Below are 18,985 nucleotides of genomic sequence, written 5' to 3'. Positions count from 1 at the left end.
ATATACTTAAAAGCATTTAGAACAAAGTCAATGCTATATAAATATTTGCTTTAATTGTTATTTACAAGAAAGGGCAAGAAGCTTTACTACAACATTCTAGGGTTTAATTGTTCTCTTCCAAAGACTGTTGACTGGTGCCTTAAGGCTTTGGATGTTTCTTATAGTAAACTATATGTGTTTGAATGTTTTTTGTAGAAAACTGTGTCTGATTACTTGAACTTATAAACTATGTTTAGCATAGGAATTTGAATTTACTCATGGCAACCTTGTGATAATTAACCAGCCAAATAAGACCTAGTTCCAGTGAACTCAACAGTATAAAAAAACTTCACCAATTCTCTTGAAGTTAGAAACATATCTAGAGGTATTCCTCCTTATATAAGATCTTCCGCAAGTAAAACATAACAAAACAAAATAATGACTAACAGATTAACTTTAAACATAGTACAAAACCTCAGTATTCCACAGAGATGTCCCATGAGGACTATTAAATAACCCAGAGAAACATGTTATCATGCAATGCTTAGTAAAAAATGTAGGATACAACACTTGCTGGGTGGGGAGGGGAGACTGCAGGGACTGGGGGGAGGATGTTTAAACATTCCAATTTAATGAACGCATAAAAGAAGGGACCATCAGCAAAAGAATTCATACATGCCAAGCTGTATAATCTTTATCTTAGACCACTTTCTAAACTTTTTGATTGCTACCTCATCAGGAAACATATTGAGCACACACCCCCCAATAAATATATATGTTTGTTCACATGTTCGTTTCTACTTACAGATTACGTCTATTAAAAATCTATGCTTGAGTAAAAGGAACCATATTACTCTCTCACCTTGAACAACTAGAAATATAAGCAAGATATATAAAACAATGGTTTCCAGACATTGGTCAACAGGTTATGTAGGACTGTCATTACTGAGGGAGGAAACACTGATGTGAGCCTTACAATTGCCTGGTGTCAGCCTCACTGAATTGAGGAGATGGGAATTGGAGATCAGGGAGCCAGGACAGCTAGAACGTGCCAGGCACAAAACTAGAAAAAGGGCAACTGCAGAGAGGAAGAGAGACTGAAGGAAGAAGAGAAAGAGGAAGGGAGGATGAGGGCTCACTAGCTCTGGAAATCTGCATAAAGGTCCCCCTCAGTCTTTGGCTGAGTGTTAATCTGTACACATGTGAAAGAAAATTACCAGAAAACATGAGGCTTCACAGTACCTGGAGCTCAAACAGAGCTGGCAATAGTTTGTGTTCCACCATCAAGAGTGCAGAGACCTTCTAATATACAAGGTCTGCTTCTAATATACAAGGTCTGCTCTGGACTCACCCTAACAGAAGTTAAAAGCAAGTCTTGAAAGTATCCAAATCATCCTAAACAATGTCACTGTGCACCAGAGCAAAGTACAGTACTATTTAAAGAAATACCACAAAATCCAGAACACAACATGCAATTCACAGTACCTGCCATCCAGTAAAAAATTATCAAGCATGTAAAGAAACAGGAACATATGATTCATAACTAGGAGAAAATTAGTAATTAGAAACAGACCCAGAAATGACAGAGATGATGGACTTAGACAAAGATGTTACAGCAAACATTATAAATGTGCTTGAGAATGTAAAAACAAAACAAAGCAGCTATGATGAGAAGAGGAATGGAAGACATAAAAGATACCCAAATGGAACTTCTAGAGAAGAACAACACAATAAGAGAAATGAAAAATACAATGGATAGGATTAATAGCTATTCTAGGTCCTTTGGTTTTTCCCTATAAATTTTAGAATAAGCTTCTTGATATCTATTTTTAAAAACCTGCTGGGACTTTTATTAGGATGGGAAGGATAGATAAGTTACTGCAGAAGAAAAGATGAGTGAACTTGAAGACATAGCAATAGAAACTATCTGAAATGAGGCACAGATTGAGAGGAAAAAACAACAACAACCATACTCACAATAACCTGTGAGATATCAAACAGTCTAAGATCTGTGTAATTGAAGTGACAGGAAGGAGAAGGGAGACAGAAAAAAAATATGTAAAGAAAGAATGGCTGAAATTTATCCGAATTTGATGGAAACTATAAGCCCAGATGTCCAAGAAGTTTGATGAACTTCAAGTACAAGAAATATAAAAAAACTGTTTCTCAGAAATGTTTTGTAGTTTTTAGTATACAGATCTTGCCCACATTTTGCTAAATTTATCCTTAAGTATTTCATGGTTCTTAAAATTCTATTTAAAGGTTTTCAAATACTAATTATTTGTTGTTTGTAAATAGAAATAGAATTGACTTTTGCATATTGACCTTATAACCTGGACCTTGTTGAACTCACCATGAGACTGATCTAAATAAAGAGCTAGAACTATAAAACTTCTGGGAGAAAACATAAGAGTAAATACTCATGACTTTAGGTGAGGCAAAGGTTTTAGTTAGGACACAAAAAGCATGACGAATAAGAGAAAGAAATCTGATAAATTGGACATCATTAAAATTTCAAAATTTTGTTCTTCAAAAGACAGTTTAAGTAAATGAAAAGACAAACCACAGACTGGGAGAATATATTTACAAAATGTACACCTGGTAATGGACCTGTTTCCAGAATATATGAAGAACTCTTATAATTTAATAAAAAGAAGAAAAATATCTGGATTTAAAGAGCAGACAAAATATTTGAACAGACACTTTACAAAGAAGGCATACAAACAGCAAATAAGACCATGAAAATATCTTCAACATCATAATTAATTAGGGAACTGCAAATTAAGAGCATATTGAGATATCCCTATACACCCACTAGAATGGTTAAAATTAAAAAGACTGCCAACATCAAGTGTTGATGACTTGGTGCTTTGTGACCACCTAGAGGGATGGGATAGGGAGGGTGGGAGGGAGGCTCAAGAGGGAGGGAATATGGGGATATATGTATATGTATAGCTGATTCACTTTGTTATGCAGCAGAAACTAATACAACATTGTAAAGCAATTATACTCCAATAAAGATGTAAAGAAAAAAACGTTGATGAGGTTGTGGAGCAACTGGAACTCCACTGCTGATGGAAATACAAAGTGGTACAGTCATTTGGGAAAAATAATTCGACAGTTTATAAAACTTAGCACATACCATACTACCCAGCAATCCCAATTCTAAGTATTTACCCAAGAGAAGAGGAAACATATGTCCACACAGAGACTTTCATAGTCAAAAATGGCTAAAAAGTGGAAATAACTCTAACATCCATCAGCAACTGAGTGGAAAAACAGATTTGGTATATCCAGAAAATGGAACACTTCTCAGCAACAAAAAGGAATTAAGTACTTACTGAAACATGCAACAGCATGGATAAATCTCAAAGGTATTATGTTTAGTAAAAGAAGTTAGAAAATACATACATATTATATGATTCCATTTTTATGAAATTCTAGAAAAGGAAAAACTATAGTGATCGAAAGCAGATCAGTGGTTGCCAGGAGCTGCAAGTGGAGAGAGGGTATTGATGCAAAGTGAGATGAGGGAGATTTTGGGGGTAATAGAAATGTCCCATGTTTTGATTATGGTGATGGTTATACAACTGGACACACTTGTCAAAATGCCATTGTATTTATTGGACACTTAAATTGATGAATTTTATTGTATGTAAATTATCCCTCAAAAAAACTTTAAAAAAAAAAGTGTGACTACAAATCGTCTTAGAATCGAGTTAAAATGTACCTTCCCGGGCCCTACAGTCACCCGTGTGTTCAAGGGCTTATTGAACCAGGGAACCAGTTGTTCTGATTAACTCCAGGCACTACATGGCTACACACTTGTCTAACTGGAAAATGCACAGCCCCAATTCTGTGCAGGGACGACGCAAAGCAGAGTGTGATACATCTTTCTGGAGCATCAAATTTATTAACTAGAATTGGAAGAACCAAGGAGTTCTTGGAACAAGAACTATCCCCCTCCCCCACCAACACGGAAAACAGAAGAGTAGGGGAGGGGAGACGTGCCCCGGGAATGACAGTCCAGTCTCTGAAGTTTCACCCAGGTGGGGGTTGAGGGGCAGACCTGCAGCCACGGTGGCCTCGCTTTCGGTCGCCCGGGCTGCTCCGGACCATCCTCTGAGCTGGCCAGGGTCTTGGACACGATGCTTCTGAAGGCCGTGCAGAGAACACACTCATCTTCCACTGGACTGGGCCCCAGGGAGTGCGGCGGCCTGACCTTCCTGCCTCGGTCATCCATGGGGTTCACATGGGCTCACTTTATTATGACGCCTCTTGCTGGGCAGCTTGCAACAAAGATGTTTTAAAATAAAGTTCCAGATTATCCCAGCCACCCCTTGCTTTTTCTGGCTGTGGCCAGAGAGAGTGGATGAGGACACACTCTCAGACTGCCCAGTGTGGGAGGACCTTCCAGTGTTGGACACACCCAGGGGGCAGCTGGTTCCCTCTGGGGCTCCAATCCTGCTGCTGCTGGAGGTGGATGTCCCAGTGCCACACTGGGGGGCTGGGCTGGGGGTGGCAGTCCTCGACTCCAGGCTGGGTGGGGGACAGGCAGACTCACCGGTCTTCTGCCCTGCCTGCTGGTCTTCCTGCAGCTGCACATTTTTTCTCTGGTAGAGCCACCTGGTTTGCAGGGAGGACACCACAGGGCTTGGAGAAGGCTCAAGTTCACTGCCACTGAGGTCCCCGGAAGAGAAGGGCTTCACAGTTATGATGGAGACCCCCACCTTGGGTTTCATGGAGCTCACACTGCCTGTTCCAGTGTCCTGGATCTGGTCGCAAGTCAAGCCCAGAGTCCTCACCATTGTCACCTCCAGGTCCTCTTCACAGGGTGGCTGGAGTGGCTCCTTCTGGCCCACATTCACCCATGGATGCCTCATGAGGTCAGGTAAGGTGCCTCTGTCACTGGGGTTGAGGGCAATCATTTTTTGTAATAGATCCCTTATCTCCAAAGACAGATAAGGTGGGATGGGGTATCGCCCTTGTAGGATTTGCTTCTGCAGCTCCTGGAAGTCTTTTCCCACAAAGGGCTGGGACCCAGTTACCATGGTGTAGAGCACTACTCCCAGGCTCCACACGTCCACCGCAGGGCCGCTGTACCTCTGCCCCAGCAAGAGTTCCGGGGCAGCATAAGGGGCTGTGCCGCAGATCGTGTCCAGTTGGCCAGTGTCATCACACTTGTTGCTGAGGCCAAAGTCTGTAAGTTTGATATTCATGTTGGAATCAAAGAGGAGGTTCATTGGCTTCAGGTCCCGGTGCACGATGCCCCTCTGGTGGCAGTGCTGCAGGGCGGAGAGCAGCTGCCGGAACAGGCCTCGGGCCTCCACCTCTGTCATACGGCCATGGGTCTTCAAATAGCGGTACATGTCCCCCCCACTGAGGTACTCCATCACCACGAAAAATGTCTCCTCTGTGTCAATCACCCCCAGCAGTTTGACAATATTGGGGTGATTGAGAGCCTTCATACCGCACACGTCCCGGAAAAGTGCCTGGACACTTGAGAAGCTCTGATGCCTTTTCTTAACGACCTTGAGAGCCACCTGTGTCCCGGTCAGAATGTGCCAGGCCAACTTCACTTTACCAAAGGTGCCTTCACCAATGGTGCGGAGGATCTCGAAGTCATCAATATGAATCTCCTTGTCAGCAGAGTTGGCTGTGAGGCCCTGCATCATGGTGATCTGCTAACTACACTGACTAACAGCACTACCTAGCAACACTAACTAACAATGCTAACTGTACCAACAGTGCTAACTAGTACTAACTACACTAACTACGCTAATAAACTATTAACTACACCAACTGTGCTAACTATACCAACAATACTCACTATGCTAACTGTAGAAAGAAAAATGAGACAAATAAAAAAGAGTAGAGAAAAGAGAAAAAAAAATCAACAAAATGGCAGAAACAAGGAAAACACAAGCTAACTGTAGGTCCAAGGCCGTCAGGTCACCAAAAGCAGCTTCCTGGGCTCTAAGGACCAAAAACCTGGGCCCAGCTTTCTCTTTTATAGGGCTTTGTGAAGTACATCACAGTGGTGCACTATGAGGTCAGAGCAAGAAATGGACCCATCACAGCTGGGGATAAACCACAGTGGTTTTCTCACTTTTTGAGTTCAAGGCCCCTTTACACTTAGGTAAAAGGATCCCAAAGAAATTTTTCTTTACGTGTGTTATTAGATATTGGTATTCACTTTGTTATAAATTAAAATCTATAGGATACTTCAGTGGCCTTTTTATTTCTAGTTTGAAAATGTGTAATAATTTTAAAGACCTCATAATGTCTACACTTGAAATATTCAATTCCTTTTCCTTAAATTCTGGTCTCAAAATAATGTTACAACTTAACTGACTTCATGATACTATACAAAATGTTCTGTTGCGTAAGACACGATAAGGTACATTATGAAAGTCTATGAAGCTGAGAGAAGATTTCCCAGGAAGGTAGGTCATAAGCAGATTTCTCATCAGGAGCCTCGGAGGCCCGATGGCATGGCTCCATGTACTTGAAGTGTTGAAGGAAAGAAACCGTCAACCAAGAATCCTATATCTAGCAAAACTTTCCTTCGAAAATGAGGGAGAAATGAAGACATTCCCAGTTAATCAAGAGTTGAGAGAGTTCTTAACCACCAGACCTGCCTGCCACAGGGAGTTCTTCAGGTTGGAGTCAAGGACCCTAGACAGTAACTCAAAGCCTTATGAAGAAATAAAGACCTCTGGTACAAGTAGATAGACGGGCGATGAGAAAAGCTAGTACTATTGTAACTTTGGTTTGTAGCTCCACTTTTTGTTTTCTGTTTGATTTAAGAGACTAATATATAATAAAACACACACACATACAAATCAAAAAAAAAAAAAAAATGTACCTTCCCGGGCCCTACTCCCAGATAATCTGACTTGGAAGGTCTGGAATGAGGTCTGGTAATCTAACTTTTTAAGTGCTCATTTTGAATAAAAAGAAATGTCATAAAAAAGAGAAATGGGGTGGGGGAGGCTATACATTTTTATAAAATGTGAATAAGAAAAAATATCAGAAGGAAATCCTTTAAAATGCCTGGATACCTAGATGGGATTATGAATTTTTTTTCTCTTCTCTCTTTTAAGTTTCACAAAATTTTACATTTTGTTGGGGGAAAAAAGCAGCCCCCTCTCCCCCACATTTTTGATAGAAATAGAATAATCTAAACACTTTCTTAAAGAGCCCCTGAACCCCGCTGCCGCACCTCCATCATCCTCAGGCCCCACCCCTCTCCTACCCTCCTGAGTCTCCTCGGCCTGGTCCATCTCCAGTCTGGTCAGCAGGCTCACAAACCACTCGAAAGACCGCTAGCCTCGGTTTATCCAGATGAAGTCCACCTATGGAGAAGGGCCCAGTTCAGAGGGGGGCCTACCTCATTCACTCATATCTGTGATCCCCAGGGCCCTGGTGTAACCACCCTGCTGTTAGCAGGGCACACATTATCGCCCCCATTTAAGGGATGGGGAGACCGAGGCTCGCAGAGGTGAGGAACGTTGCCCAGGCCACAGAGCAGCATGGGATCAGAACTCGGGGTCCTGACAACCAGGGCAGGATTTTCTCTAATAATCTATTGTTTACAGCAAGCAGTATTCTGAGATCTTAAGTTTAGGACAGCCAGGAAAACATTACTTCATTATTTTTTTTTAAGAAACACTTTGAAGTGGCCTACACAGAATAATAAATTTTCAAACGGCAAACGTTTTCGTTTTTAAAACCACCATCAGGTCATGGCTAGCAAGCATCATGGCTGTAACTGAATCCCGGCTGCCTGACTTTCAGACTCCGTGTTCTTTAACGAGATGCCCGCCTTTAGGGCCCAGAATGTCTCTCTGGGGGAGCCCTGAACACAGAGACCAGCGGATCCAAGCTGGGGAGAGGTCATCTATCCTTCCCCTGCCTCTGCACAGGGGGCACCTAGCTCTGGTGTCTGGGGAGCTCCCCAGTCCTTCCTGCAGGAGGCGGTGCTCACTCACCTTGAGGAGCTTCCTGTCAGCATCCGGCACACCCTCCCTCCCCGAGTGCTGGCAGTTGGGGCAGATGTGCGTTCTCTTCTGGTGCCTGAGAGGAGAAGAGAGGAGGGGCTTTTGAGTTTGGGGTGAGTATGAGATTTCTCAGGACCCCAGAGAACAGTGCAGGGCACAGGGAGGGAGGTGGGGTGGCAGGGCCCACCCCATGAGGAGGGGGAGGGATGAGACCCAAAAAAGAGCAGGAGAGGAAAGAGGGAAAAGGGGAGAGGGAGCCAGGTGACAGGAGGGAGAAGGCAGGGCGGGGAGGGGAGGCCGTCTCTCAGGACTCTGTCCCGGGATGCAGGCAGGGCCACAGCCTGTCCACCCACCTGTACAAGATGCTCTGCAGGATAGAAGCAAAGGGGGTGATGCCGACGCCCGCCCCGACGAGCACGGCATGCTCGGAGGCGAAGATCCTGCGGTTGGGGGTCCCGTGAGGGCCATCGATGTAGCACTGCATGCAGGAGGGGTTAGAGGAAAGAGAGGGTGGGTGGGTGAGGGAGAAGCGGACCCCGACGCTTCAGGACCTCCCTTTATATGCAGGCAGTCATCTCCTGGGCTGGAACCCAGGAGTAAGTGGCTCCCACTCAGAGCACATTCTACACGCTGTGCTCTGAGCCCGAGTCTGGGAGAGCCCTAGTATGTTCGCATGCAGAGCTGGTGAGAGCAGGGCCCAGCCAGCACGCCCCGTGTGCCCTGTGAGGGCAGGGGTTTGGTTCCATTATCTGGAGACCTGGGAGTCAGACCGTGGGGACTGTGGAACCCGGGTACCAAGAGCCACAGCAAGCCCTCCCCGTGGGCAGAGGCTTCGATTCCTCTGCTTGGGGCCACCCCCTGGAGCCTCTCACCTTGATGTTACAGAACCGGTGGTTCTCAGAGGACACCTTGGAGACCTGCAGGGAGTAGAGCAGAGAAGGTGGGTCTCTGGGAGTGGGCGGGCCAGGCATTTCTCAGAGGCTTCCCCGCCCTTGCCAGTCGGAGCAACCTTACAAAAAGGGAATTGCCTTTTCTGCCCCAACCATTCCAGGGAGCATGGGGCACTTTTGAGGGAGAACATCAGTGGTGTGCCGGTACACGGACTCTTCAGAAAAAGAAAGCACCACCACCAGCAACGACGAACTCCTGATTGTCAGTGTCTAGATTTCCGGTGTAAACACTGCCATCATGGCTCCCACCAATGACCGTGCTTAATAACTGGCTCTCAAAATTCCTGAAAATGTAACAATCGCTCTAGAGGTCCAACACAAGTCAGCTTCAGGGTGTGATGGGAGAAGACTCACCCCAGCCGCCTCTTGGGCTCTGCCACTCCCGATAGCTTTCATGTTTCTAGACACAGCCCCGGCCTTGAACGTTCTTTCCCTGTGCCTAGAGCACGCTCTCCTCTTGCCCAGCTGGCAAATTCCTGTGCATCCTTCAGTGTGCAGCTCACTTGGAGCGGCTGCCCCTCCTGGAAGCTTTGCCCGGCTGCTCCAGGCAGAAAAGCCACGCATGGGCCTGGCTCAGAGTTCGCCCCTGCCCTTGGGACCCTGCTCTGGGCTTGCTGACAGGGAGCTGACTGAGGGCAGGGAGCAGGCCTCCTCTGCTCTGCCTAACTCCTCCAGCCCCGAGGACAGGCAGACCAGATTCCCTGAGTTCAAAGTGCTTCCTTCCTGAAGATGAAGGAAACAGACCCCCCCCGAAAGGGCTGCAGGGGCCTGTGATAGTTTCTCTCTGGTGAGGAGTGACCTTCACAACCAGGCAAATCCCTTATTTCACAGAGAGAAGCCGAACCCGAGAGTGTGGAAATGACTCGCCCAAGTTCCCATAGAGCTCGGGGTGGAGCCTGGGTCTCCAGCTGCCCATCCTGCACTCACCGTGTCACACCATGTTGCTTCTTTGCGGGCAACTGAATTCTGTGTCGTCCACAGTGCTGGATGTGAACTACTTGTGAGGATTATTTTAGGAAGTACACTGTGAGAAGGATACTTCTCTTACAATTTTTTAAAATCCTTCCGATTGCAAGGAGAAAGCCTTACATCATGGTTATTATATCTTTAACATCTCTCTAACACTTACTAATCCCTCCTCCTTTTTTTCTTTTAACAAGCTGAGAAAGAAAGAGATGGAGAGCATGACAGAGAGAGAGAGAGAGGGAACAAGCAGTGGCTGCAGCTCAGGCTCCGAGCCTCACTTAGCAGGCAGCAACATCTGGCAAGAATTTAATTACATTGTTTTTGCTTTCAGAGTTACCTTCTGTTTATGGCACGTGATAACTGGTTCTTCATTAAACATGGCAATCTAAAGAGTCCTTTCAAAATACGATTAAGTTGACAGTAATGTTGGGATGTAAGGAGAAAGATTCAGTAGGAAGTATTACCTGTGGGAAGTAAATATGGCAAAAGTTATGAAGGTGCCATGCAGGTGACTGGCTACAGAAACACCACATGGCGTGTGGTCCTTCCTGAGTGTGGCCTGCCCTTGAGGCCTTCTCTTCCAAGTTCCAAGGACCCACCCACCGTTCCTGGGAAGAAAAATCATTGGCTTTCCAGCCTCCAGCCCCAGCTTCCTCAGCCTTACCAGGCCCAGGTCCTCGGCTGCAGCTTCCCACTGTGCCTGAAGCCCATCCTTTGTCCCCACGTACACCAGGCCTTCATCCTCCTGCTGTGGAGTTCCCTTGGGCCTGTAGGACATCAGCTCCACAGAGACATCCTTGTTGGAGGCCACTGCGCCCTGTGCCGAGGCTCCAACGTGGATGGGCTGGGGTTGCAAACCCTGTTTGGTTTCAAAAAAAACAGTGCTTTATGATTTAAACCACAAGATCAGTACGTGTTAGTTTTTTTTAAAGATTCAGAAACTACAGAACTTTAAAGAATAATGTAGAGTTACAGAAAGATAGACAAGATGAAAAGGCAGAGGGCTATGTACCAGATGAAGGAACAAGGTAAAACCCCAGAAAAACAACTAAATGAAGTGGAGATAGGCAACCTTCCAGAAAAAGAATTCAGAATAATGATAGTGAAGATGATCCAGGACCTCGGAATAAGAATGGAGGCAAAGATCGAGAAGATGCAAGAAATGATTAACAAAGACCTAGAAGAATTAAAGAACAAACAAACAGAGATGACCAATACAATAACTGAAATGAAAACTACACTAGAAGGAATCAATAGCAGAATAACTGAGGCAGAAGAACGGATAAGTGACCTGGAAGACAGAATGGTGGAATTCACTGCTGCGGAACAGACTAAAGAAAAAAGAATGAAAAGAAATGAAGACAGCCTAAGAGACCTCTGGGACAACATTAAATGCAACAACATTCGCATCATAGGGGTCCCAGAAGGAGAAGAGAGAGAGAAAGGACCCGAGAAAATATTTGAAGAGATTATAGTCGAAAACTTCCCTAACATGGGAAAGGAAATAGCCACCCAAGTCCAGGAAGCGCAGAGAGTCCCATACAGAATAAACCCAAGGAGAAACACGCCGAGACACATAGTAATCAAAGTGGCAAAAATTAAAGACAAAGAAAAATTATTGAAAGCAGCAAGGGAAAAACGACAAATAACATACAAGGGAACTCCCATAAGGTTAACAGCTGATTTCTCAGCAGAAACTCTGCAAGCCAGAAGGGAGTGGCATGATATACTTAAAGTGATGAAAGGGAAGAACCTACAACCAAGATTACTCTACCCGGCAAGGATCTCATTTAGATTTGATGGAGAAATCAAAAGCTTTACAGACAAGCAAAAGCTAAGAGAATTCAGCACCACCAAACCAGCTCTACAACAAATGCTAAAGGAACTTCTCTAAGTGGGAAACACAAGAGAAGAAAAGGACCTACAAAAACAAACCCAAAACAATTAAGAAAATGGTCATAGGAACATACATATCGATAATTACCTTAAACGTGAATGGATTAAATGCCCCAACCAAAAGACATAGACTGGCTGAATGGATACAAAAACAAGACCCATATATATGCTGTCTACAAGAGACCCACTTCAGACCTAGGGACACATACAGACTGAAAGTGAGGGGATGGAAAAAGATATTCCATGCAAATGGAAATCAAAAGAAAGCTGGAGTAGCTATACTCATATCAGATAAAATAGACTTTAAAATAAAGAATGTTACAAGAGACAAGGAAGGACACTACATAATGATCCAGGGATCAATCCAAGAAGAAGATATAACAATTATAAATATATATGCACCCAACATAGGAGCACCGCAATACATAAGGCAACTGCTAACAGCTATAAAAGAGGAAATCGACAGTAACACAATAATAGTGGGGGACTTTAACACTTCACTTACACCAATGGACAGATCATCCAAAATGAAAATAAATAAGGAAACAGACGCTTTAAATGACACAATAGACTAGATAGATTTAATTGATATATATAGGACATTCCATCCAAAAACAGCAGATTACACGTTCTTCTCAAGTGCGCACGGAACATTCTCCAGGATAGATCACATCTTGGGTCACAAATCAAGCCTCAGTAAATTTAAGAAAATTGAAATCATATCAAGCATCTTTTCTGACCACAACGCTATGAGATTAGAAATGAATTACAGGGAAAAAAACGTAAAAAAGACAAACACATGGAGGCTAAACAATACGTTACTAAATAACCAAGAGATCACTGAAGAAATCAAAGAGGAAATAAAAAAATACCTAGAGAAAAATGACAATGAAAACACGACGACCCAAAACCTATGGGATGCAGCAAAAGCGGTTCTAAGAGGGAAGTTTATAGCTATACAAGCCTACCCCAAGAAACAAGAAAAATCTCAAGTAAACAATCTAACCTTACACCTAAAGAAACTAGAGAAAGAAGAACAAACAAAACCCAAAGTTAGCAGAAGGAAAGAAATCATAAAGATCAGAGCAGAAATAAATGAAATAGAAACAAAGAAAACAATAGCAAAGATCAATAAAACTAAAAGTTGGTTCTTTGAGAAGATAAACAAAATTGATAAGCCATTAGCCAGACTCATCAAGAAAAAGAGGGAGAGGACTCAAATCAATAAAATCAGAAATGAAAAAGGAGAAGTTACAACAGACACCGCAGAAATACAAAGCATCCTAAGAGACTACTACAAGCAACTTTATGCCAATAAAATGGACAACCTGGAAGAAATGGACAAATTCTTAGAAAGGTATAACCTTCCAAGACTGAATCAGGAAGAAATAGAAAATATGAACAGACCAATCACAAGTAATGAAATTGAAACTGTGATTAAAAATCTTCCAACAAACAAAAGTCCAGGACCAGATGGCTTCACAGGTGAATTCTATCAAACATTTAGAGAAGAGCTAACACCCATCCTTCTCAAACTCTTCCAAAAAATTGCAGAGGAAGGAACACTCCCAAACTCATTCTATGAGGCCACCATCACCCTGATACCAAAACCAGACAAAGACACTACAAAAAAAGAAAATTACAGACCAATATCACTGATGAATACAGATGCAAAAATCCTCAACAAAATACTAGCAAACAGAATCCAACAACACATTAAAAGGATCATACACTACGATCAAGTGGGATTTATCCCAGGGATGCAAGGATTCTTCAATATACGCAAATCAATCAATGTGATACACCATATTAACAAATTGAAGAATAAAAACCATATGATCATCTCAATAGATGCAGAAAAAGCTTTTGACAAAATTCAACACCCATTTCTGATAAAAACTCTCCAGAAAGTGGGCATAGAGGGAACCTACCTCAACATAATAAAGGCCATATATGACAAACCCACAGCAAACATCATTCTCAATGGTGAAAAACTGAAAGCATTTCCTCTAAGATCAGGAACGAGACAAGGATGTCCACTCTCACCACTATTATTCAACATAGTTCTGGAAGTCCTAGCCACGGCAATCAGAGAAGAAAAAGAAATAAAAGGAATACAAATTGGAAAAGAAGAAGCAAAACTGTCACTGTTTGCAGATGACATGATACTATACATAGAGAATCCTAAAACTGCCACCAGAAAACTGCTAGAGCTAATTAATGAATATGGTAAAGTTGCAGGATACAAAATTAATGCACAGAAATCTCTTGCATTCCTATACACTAATGATGAAAAATCTGAAAGAGAAATTATGGAAACACTCCCATTTACCATTGCAACAAAAAGAATAAAATACCTAGGAATAAACCTACCTAGGGAGACAAAAGACCTGTATGCAGAAAACTATAAGACACTGATGAAAGAAATTAAAGATGATACCAACAGATGGAGAGATATACCATGTTCTTGGATTGGAAGAATCAACATTGTGAAAATGACTATACTACCCAAAGCAATCTACAGATTCAATGCAATCCCTATCAAATTACCAATGGCATTTTTTACGGAGCTAGAACAAATCATCTTAAAATTTGTATGGAGACACAAAAGACCCCGAATAGCCAAAGCAGTCTTGAGGCAAAAAAATGGAGCTGGAGGAATCAGACTCCCTGACTTCAGACTCTACTACAAAGCTACAGTAATCAAGACAATATGGTACTGGCACAAAAACAGAAACATAGATCAATGGAACAAGATAGAAAGCCCAGAGATTAACCCACGAACCTATGGTCAACTAATCTATGACAAAGGAGGCAAAGATATACAATGGAGAAAAGACAGTCTCTTCAATAAGTGGTGCTGGGAAAACTGGACAGCTACATGTAAAAGAATGAAATTAGAATACTCCCTAACACCATACACAAAAATAAACTCAAAATGGATTAGAGACCTAAATATAAGACTGGACACTATAAAACTCTTAGAGGAAAACATAGGAAGAACACTCTTTGACATAAATCACAGCAAGATCTTTTTTGATACACCTCCTAGAGTAATGGAAATAAAAACAAAAATAAACAAGTGGGACCTAATGAAACTTCAAAGCTTTTGCACAGCAAAGGAAACCATAAACAAGACGAAAAGACAACCCTCAGAATGGGAGAAAATATTTGCAAATGAATCAACGGACAAAGGATTAATCTCCAAAATATATAAACAGCTCATTCAGCTCAATATCAAAGAAACAAACACCCCAATCCAAAAATGGGCAGAAGACCTAAATAGACATTTCTCCAAAGAAGACATACAGACGGCCACGAAGCACATGAAAAGATGCTCAACATCACTAATTATTAGAGAAATGCAAATCAAAACTACAATGAGGTATCACCTCACTCCTGTTAGAATGGGCATCATCAGAAAATCTACAAACAACAAATGCTGGAGAGGGTGTGGAGAAAAGGGAACCCTCTTGCACTGTTGGTGGGAATGTAAATTGATACAGCCACTATGGAGAACAATATGGAGGTTCCTTAAAAAACTAAAAATAGAATTACCATATGACCCAGCAATCCCACTACTGGGCATATACCCAGAGAAAACCGTAATTCAAAAAGACACATGCACCCGAATGTTCATTGCAGCACTATTTACAATAGCCAGGTCATGGAAGCAACCTAAATGCCCATCAGCAGACGAATGGATAAAGAAGATGTGGTACATATATACAATGGAATATTACTCAGCTATAAAAAGGAATGAAACTGAGTCATTTGTTGAGACGTGGATGGATCTAGAGACAGTCATACAGAGTGAAGTAAGTCAGAAAGAGAAAAACAAATATCGTATATTAATGCATGTATGTGGAACCTAGAAAAATGGTACAGATGAGCCAGTTTGCAGGGCAGAAGTTGAGACACAGATGTAGAGAATGGACATATGGACACCAAGGGGGGAAAACTGCGGTGAGGTGGGGATGGTGGTGTGCTGAATTGGGCGATTGGGATTGACATGTATACACTGATGTGTATAAAATTGATGCCTAATAAGAACCTGCAGTATAAAAAAACAAACAAAACAACTAATACTAAACTTTTATTGGGTTATTTGTATGGAAATATGTTAATATAAATGTTTCAGACATTACATGAAATTTCTAAAAATCTTATATTTGTATTTGTATGGAAATATGTATGGAAATATGTTAATATAAATGTTTCAGAAAAAAAAAAAAAAAAAAAAGAATAATGTAAAAAAGTACCCTGAATTGGAAGACACAACTTCTCTAAACATTTTCTCTGTCCTTCCAGACCTTTTTCACACACACACACACACACACACACACACACACACACTTTTACATAAATGGAACGTACTGCTTTGTAACTTGCCTTTTCCACTTACTACATCTTGACCAGCTTTACGTGCTAATGCATATACATTCACATAGTCTTTTTTAGGCAACTTACTATTCTATTAGAAGGGGGATCAGTAATTTAACTGCTTCCCTATTGTTGGGTATTTTGGTTATCTTCATTTTCTCATTCTTGTTAACAACCACGGTATATTATATAAATTAGCTCTTTCCCTTTACCCTAACTTATTTTCTTCATAGCATTTATTACCACGTGACACATTTTATATCTATTTGTGCACTTACTCTCTATCTCCCCTCCAGAAGGGAAGCAGTGCCAATGGCTATTTTGCTTATTGACATATCTCCAGCATCTAAAACAGTACCTGGAAAACAGTAGATCCTGTGCTCAATAAATATTTGCTAAATGAATAAACAAGGTGGTTAATGCACTTCTTGTGTATGTGTCCAATTAGCTTTTTAGGCTAAATCCCTAAAAATGGCATTGCTGGGCCATTGGGTATAGATACTAAAATGCTGACACATATAGCCAGACTGCCCACCAGAAATACTGTGCCAATTTATTCTTTGGCAGCGGTGCTTAAGACCCCAAGGAAACACCACTTTTAGTGTATCTACCCACCAATCTCAGTGTGCCAAGACTCACCCGGTTTTGAAAATCAGCTTTCTGCTTTGGGAGGTTTCCCCTGATTAACAGGAGAGAACACTCCGCTTGTTTCTACCTACCTCTCCATTTCCCAGAGCTTTGCTCTTGGCACTGTTCAAGAAGGTCCCTCTGGTCTGACCAGGCAGGATTCCACAAGGTTTTGTCCCCTGGACTTTAAATTCCACAGGGGCAAGGCAGGGCTGGGCCAGGCCTGGGGGCTTTCTTCCTTTGACCTTCAACAGGGTTTCCACATATTAACCTGTCTCCCAGCTTAGTGGTACAGCCTACTAAGTGTTCAGGCACCCTCAGCCTCCTACATCTATCCCTGCTTCCTCAGGTGCTGCTCTGATCTCTCTGTATTCCTCCCAAACCTCCCAGAACCCGTATTCACTCCAGGCACTGGCAGATTGTCAATTTTGTGCAGTTCATCAGGGCTCAAATGATAACAATGCTGATGGTGATGGTGATGATGATGGTGAGAGTGATGGTGACAGTGATGATGATGGTGATGTGATGATGTTACCGATGGTGGCGGTGATGATGGTGATGGTGATAATGAATGATCCCTCTGGACCATGTTGCTCAGTTCACTCAATACTTGACATGCATTCATTCCATTGGTCCTTAAAAGAATCATGTGTAAAAGGAAAGCCAATGGTGGGAAGCACGTCCAGTTCGTAGATGAACAACTTGAGGCTCAGCAAGGCTAAAAGATGTGGCCAAGGCCATACAGTTAGAAAACGTTAGAGCAGAGAGGTGGGGGGTGGTTCTCATCTCAATTTCCCCCTCTTTGCATTGTCCCCTTCTTTCTAACGGAGCACACCAGAGCAGGGAGGATCTGGAGTGGTCAGGCTTCGAGGAGGCTCTTGGACCACACAGTCTGTAGTTGCCTCGCCCTGTGTGCCACCGTCCAGCCGGTGTACACGACAGCTGCTCAGTGGTTGCCAACTAAGAAGGCAACTTGGTCCCCATGGGTTTGTCACCATGGTGGAGCCTTACTTCCCTGCAGTCACTTACCTGCGGCTTCCTCTGACTCCTTCTCATCTTCAAACTCCTCGAGAGCCTCTCGGAACCACAGCCCACTGGGTCTGATTTCTTGAAGGACTCATACAGCCTGTTTGTCCACTGCCCCTGGGACCGGATGTGTAGCCAGATGGTGTCTGAGCAAGAGACAGGGAGGGAGGAAAGGGTTCAGTGCTGTTCTCCAGCAGCGACAGGCCCGTCTCACTTGGAGGGATTGGGACTGGGCGTCCACCCCTTCAGTCCTCCTTTGAATGTCCTTCCTCAGGCCCAAACTAGCAGCCACAGTCATGGGACTTGGAGAGCCGAGCTCTCTGTGCAGACCTGGCAATCTTGCTCGGTGAGGTCAACCTAAGGGTTCAGTCTCCTTTGCCAAGGCAGGGATCAGAGTGGCCCTGAGCACACTGGGAGCTCCCTAGGGGTGGGGGCCAGGCCTCCTCCATCAAGCCAGGGTCTCACCAAGGTGGGGACCCTCTCCCCCCCATATTCAACCAGGTGTCTGTCAACGGCTCTGCACACAGTAGGTGCTCAATCAATGGTGGGAACAACAGCTTGCATTGCCCCCAGTGTCTGGGATGCAGGGGGTGCTTACTAAGGTTCCCTGTTGAGTGGATGACTGATGGAAAAGCCTGGGGGGGCTACCCCTCTATTGAGGGGTACCAGAAAGAACCCACATGAGAGTAAGGAGGCCCCTAAGAGATCTCCTGGTCTGGGGTTCTCATCCTTTTTCTTTTATTTTAAACCACGGACTCTTTTGGCAGTCCTATGAAGGAAATGGATAGACTCCTTCTCAGAGTAAGGTTTTTAAATACATTGAATAACATATGTAGAAATTACAGATGAAACCAATTATAATGAGATAGTTATCAAAATATATTTTTTAAAATTTTGATTTAAGAATACATGTGCATTTTTGTTAATACATGAAATAACGAGATGCAGCAGGAGTCACATGGCCACTGGAAACATGAATTAGCAATAAGCATTAATGATATCCCAAAGTATGGACAGCAAGCGTAACGTGATATGAAGAAGAATCCATGGTTTTCATTTCGAAAAAGGCACAGGGATTGGTAATGCTACTATGGTTTGTTACCTGCATTCATACCTGAAGAAAATGCTAAATTTTAGTTAGCGGTTAGTAAAAAC

At 43.0% G+C, this 18,985-nt stretch overlaps 1 pseudogene; it reads right to left on the bottom strand.

The window, feature by feature from the left end:
- Window positions 1-4,245: 4,245 nt before the first annotated feature.
- Window positions 4,246-5,654, bottom strand: LOC137762989 (serine/threonine-protein kinase MARK2 pseudogene; annotated as a pseudogene).
- Between the last annotated feature and the right edge of the window lie 13,331 nt (window positions 5,655-18,985).

Source organism: Eschrichtius robustus, chromosome 1 (genome assembly GCF_028021215.1).
Source record: "Eschrichtius robustus isolate mEscRob2 chromosome 1, mEscRob2.pri, whole genome shotgun sequence".
Lineage (NCBI taxonomy): Eukaryota > Metazoa > Chordata > Mammalia > Artiodactyla > Eschrichtiidae > Eschrichtius > Eschrichtius robustus.
The sequence above is the reverse complement of the archived record's forward strand: the minus strand, read 5'-3'. Positions and strand labels throughout refer to the sequence as shown.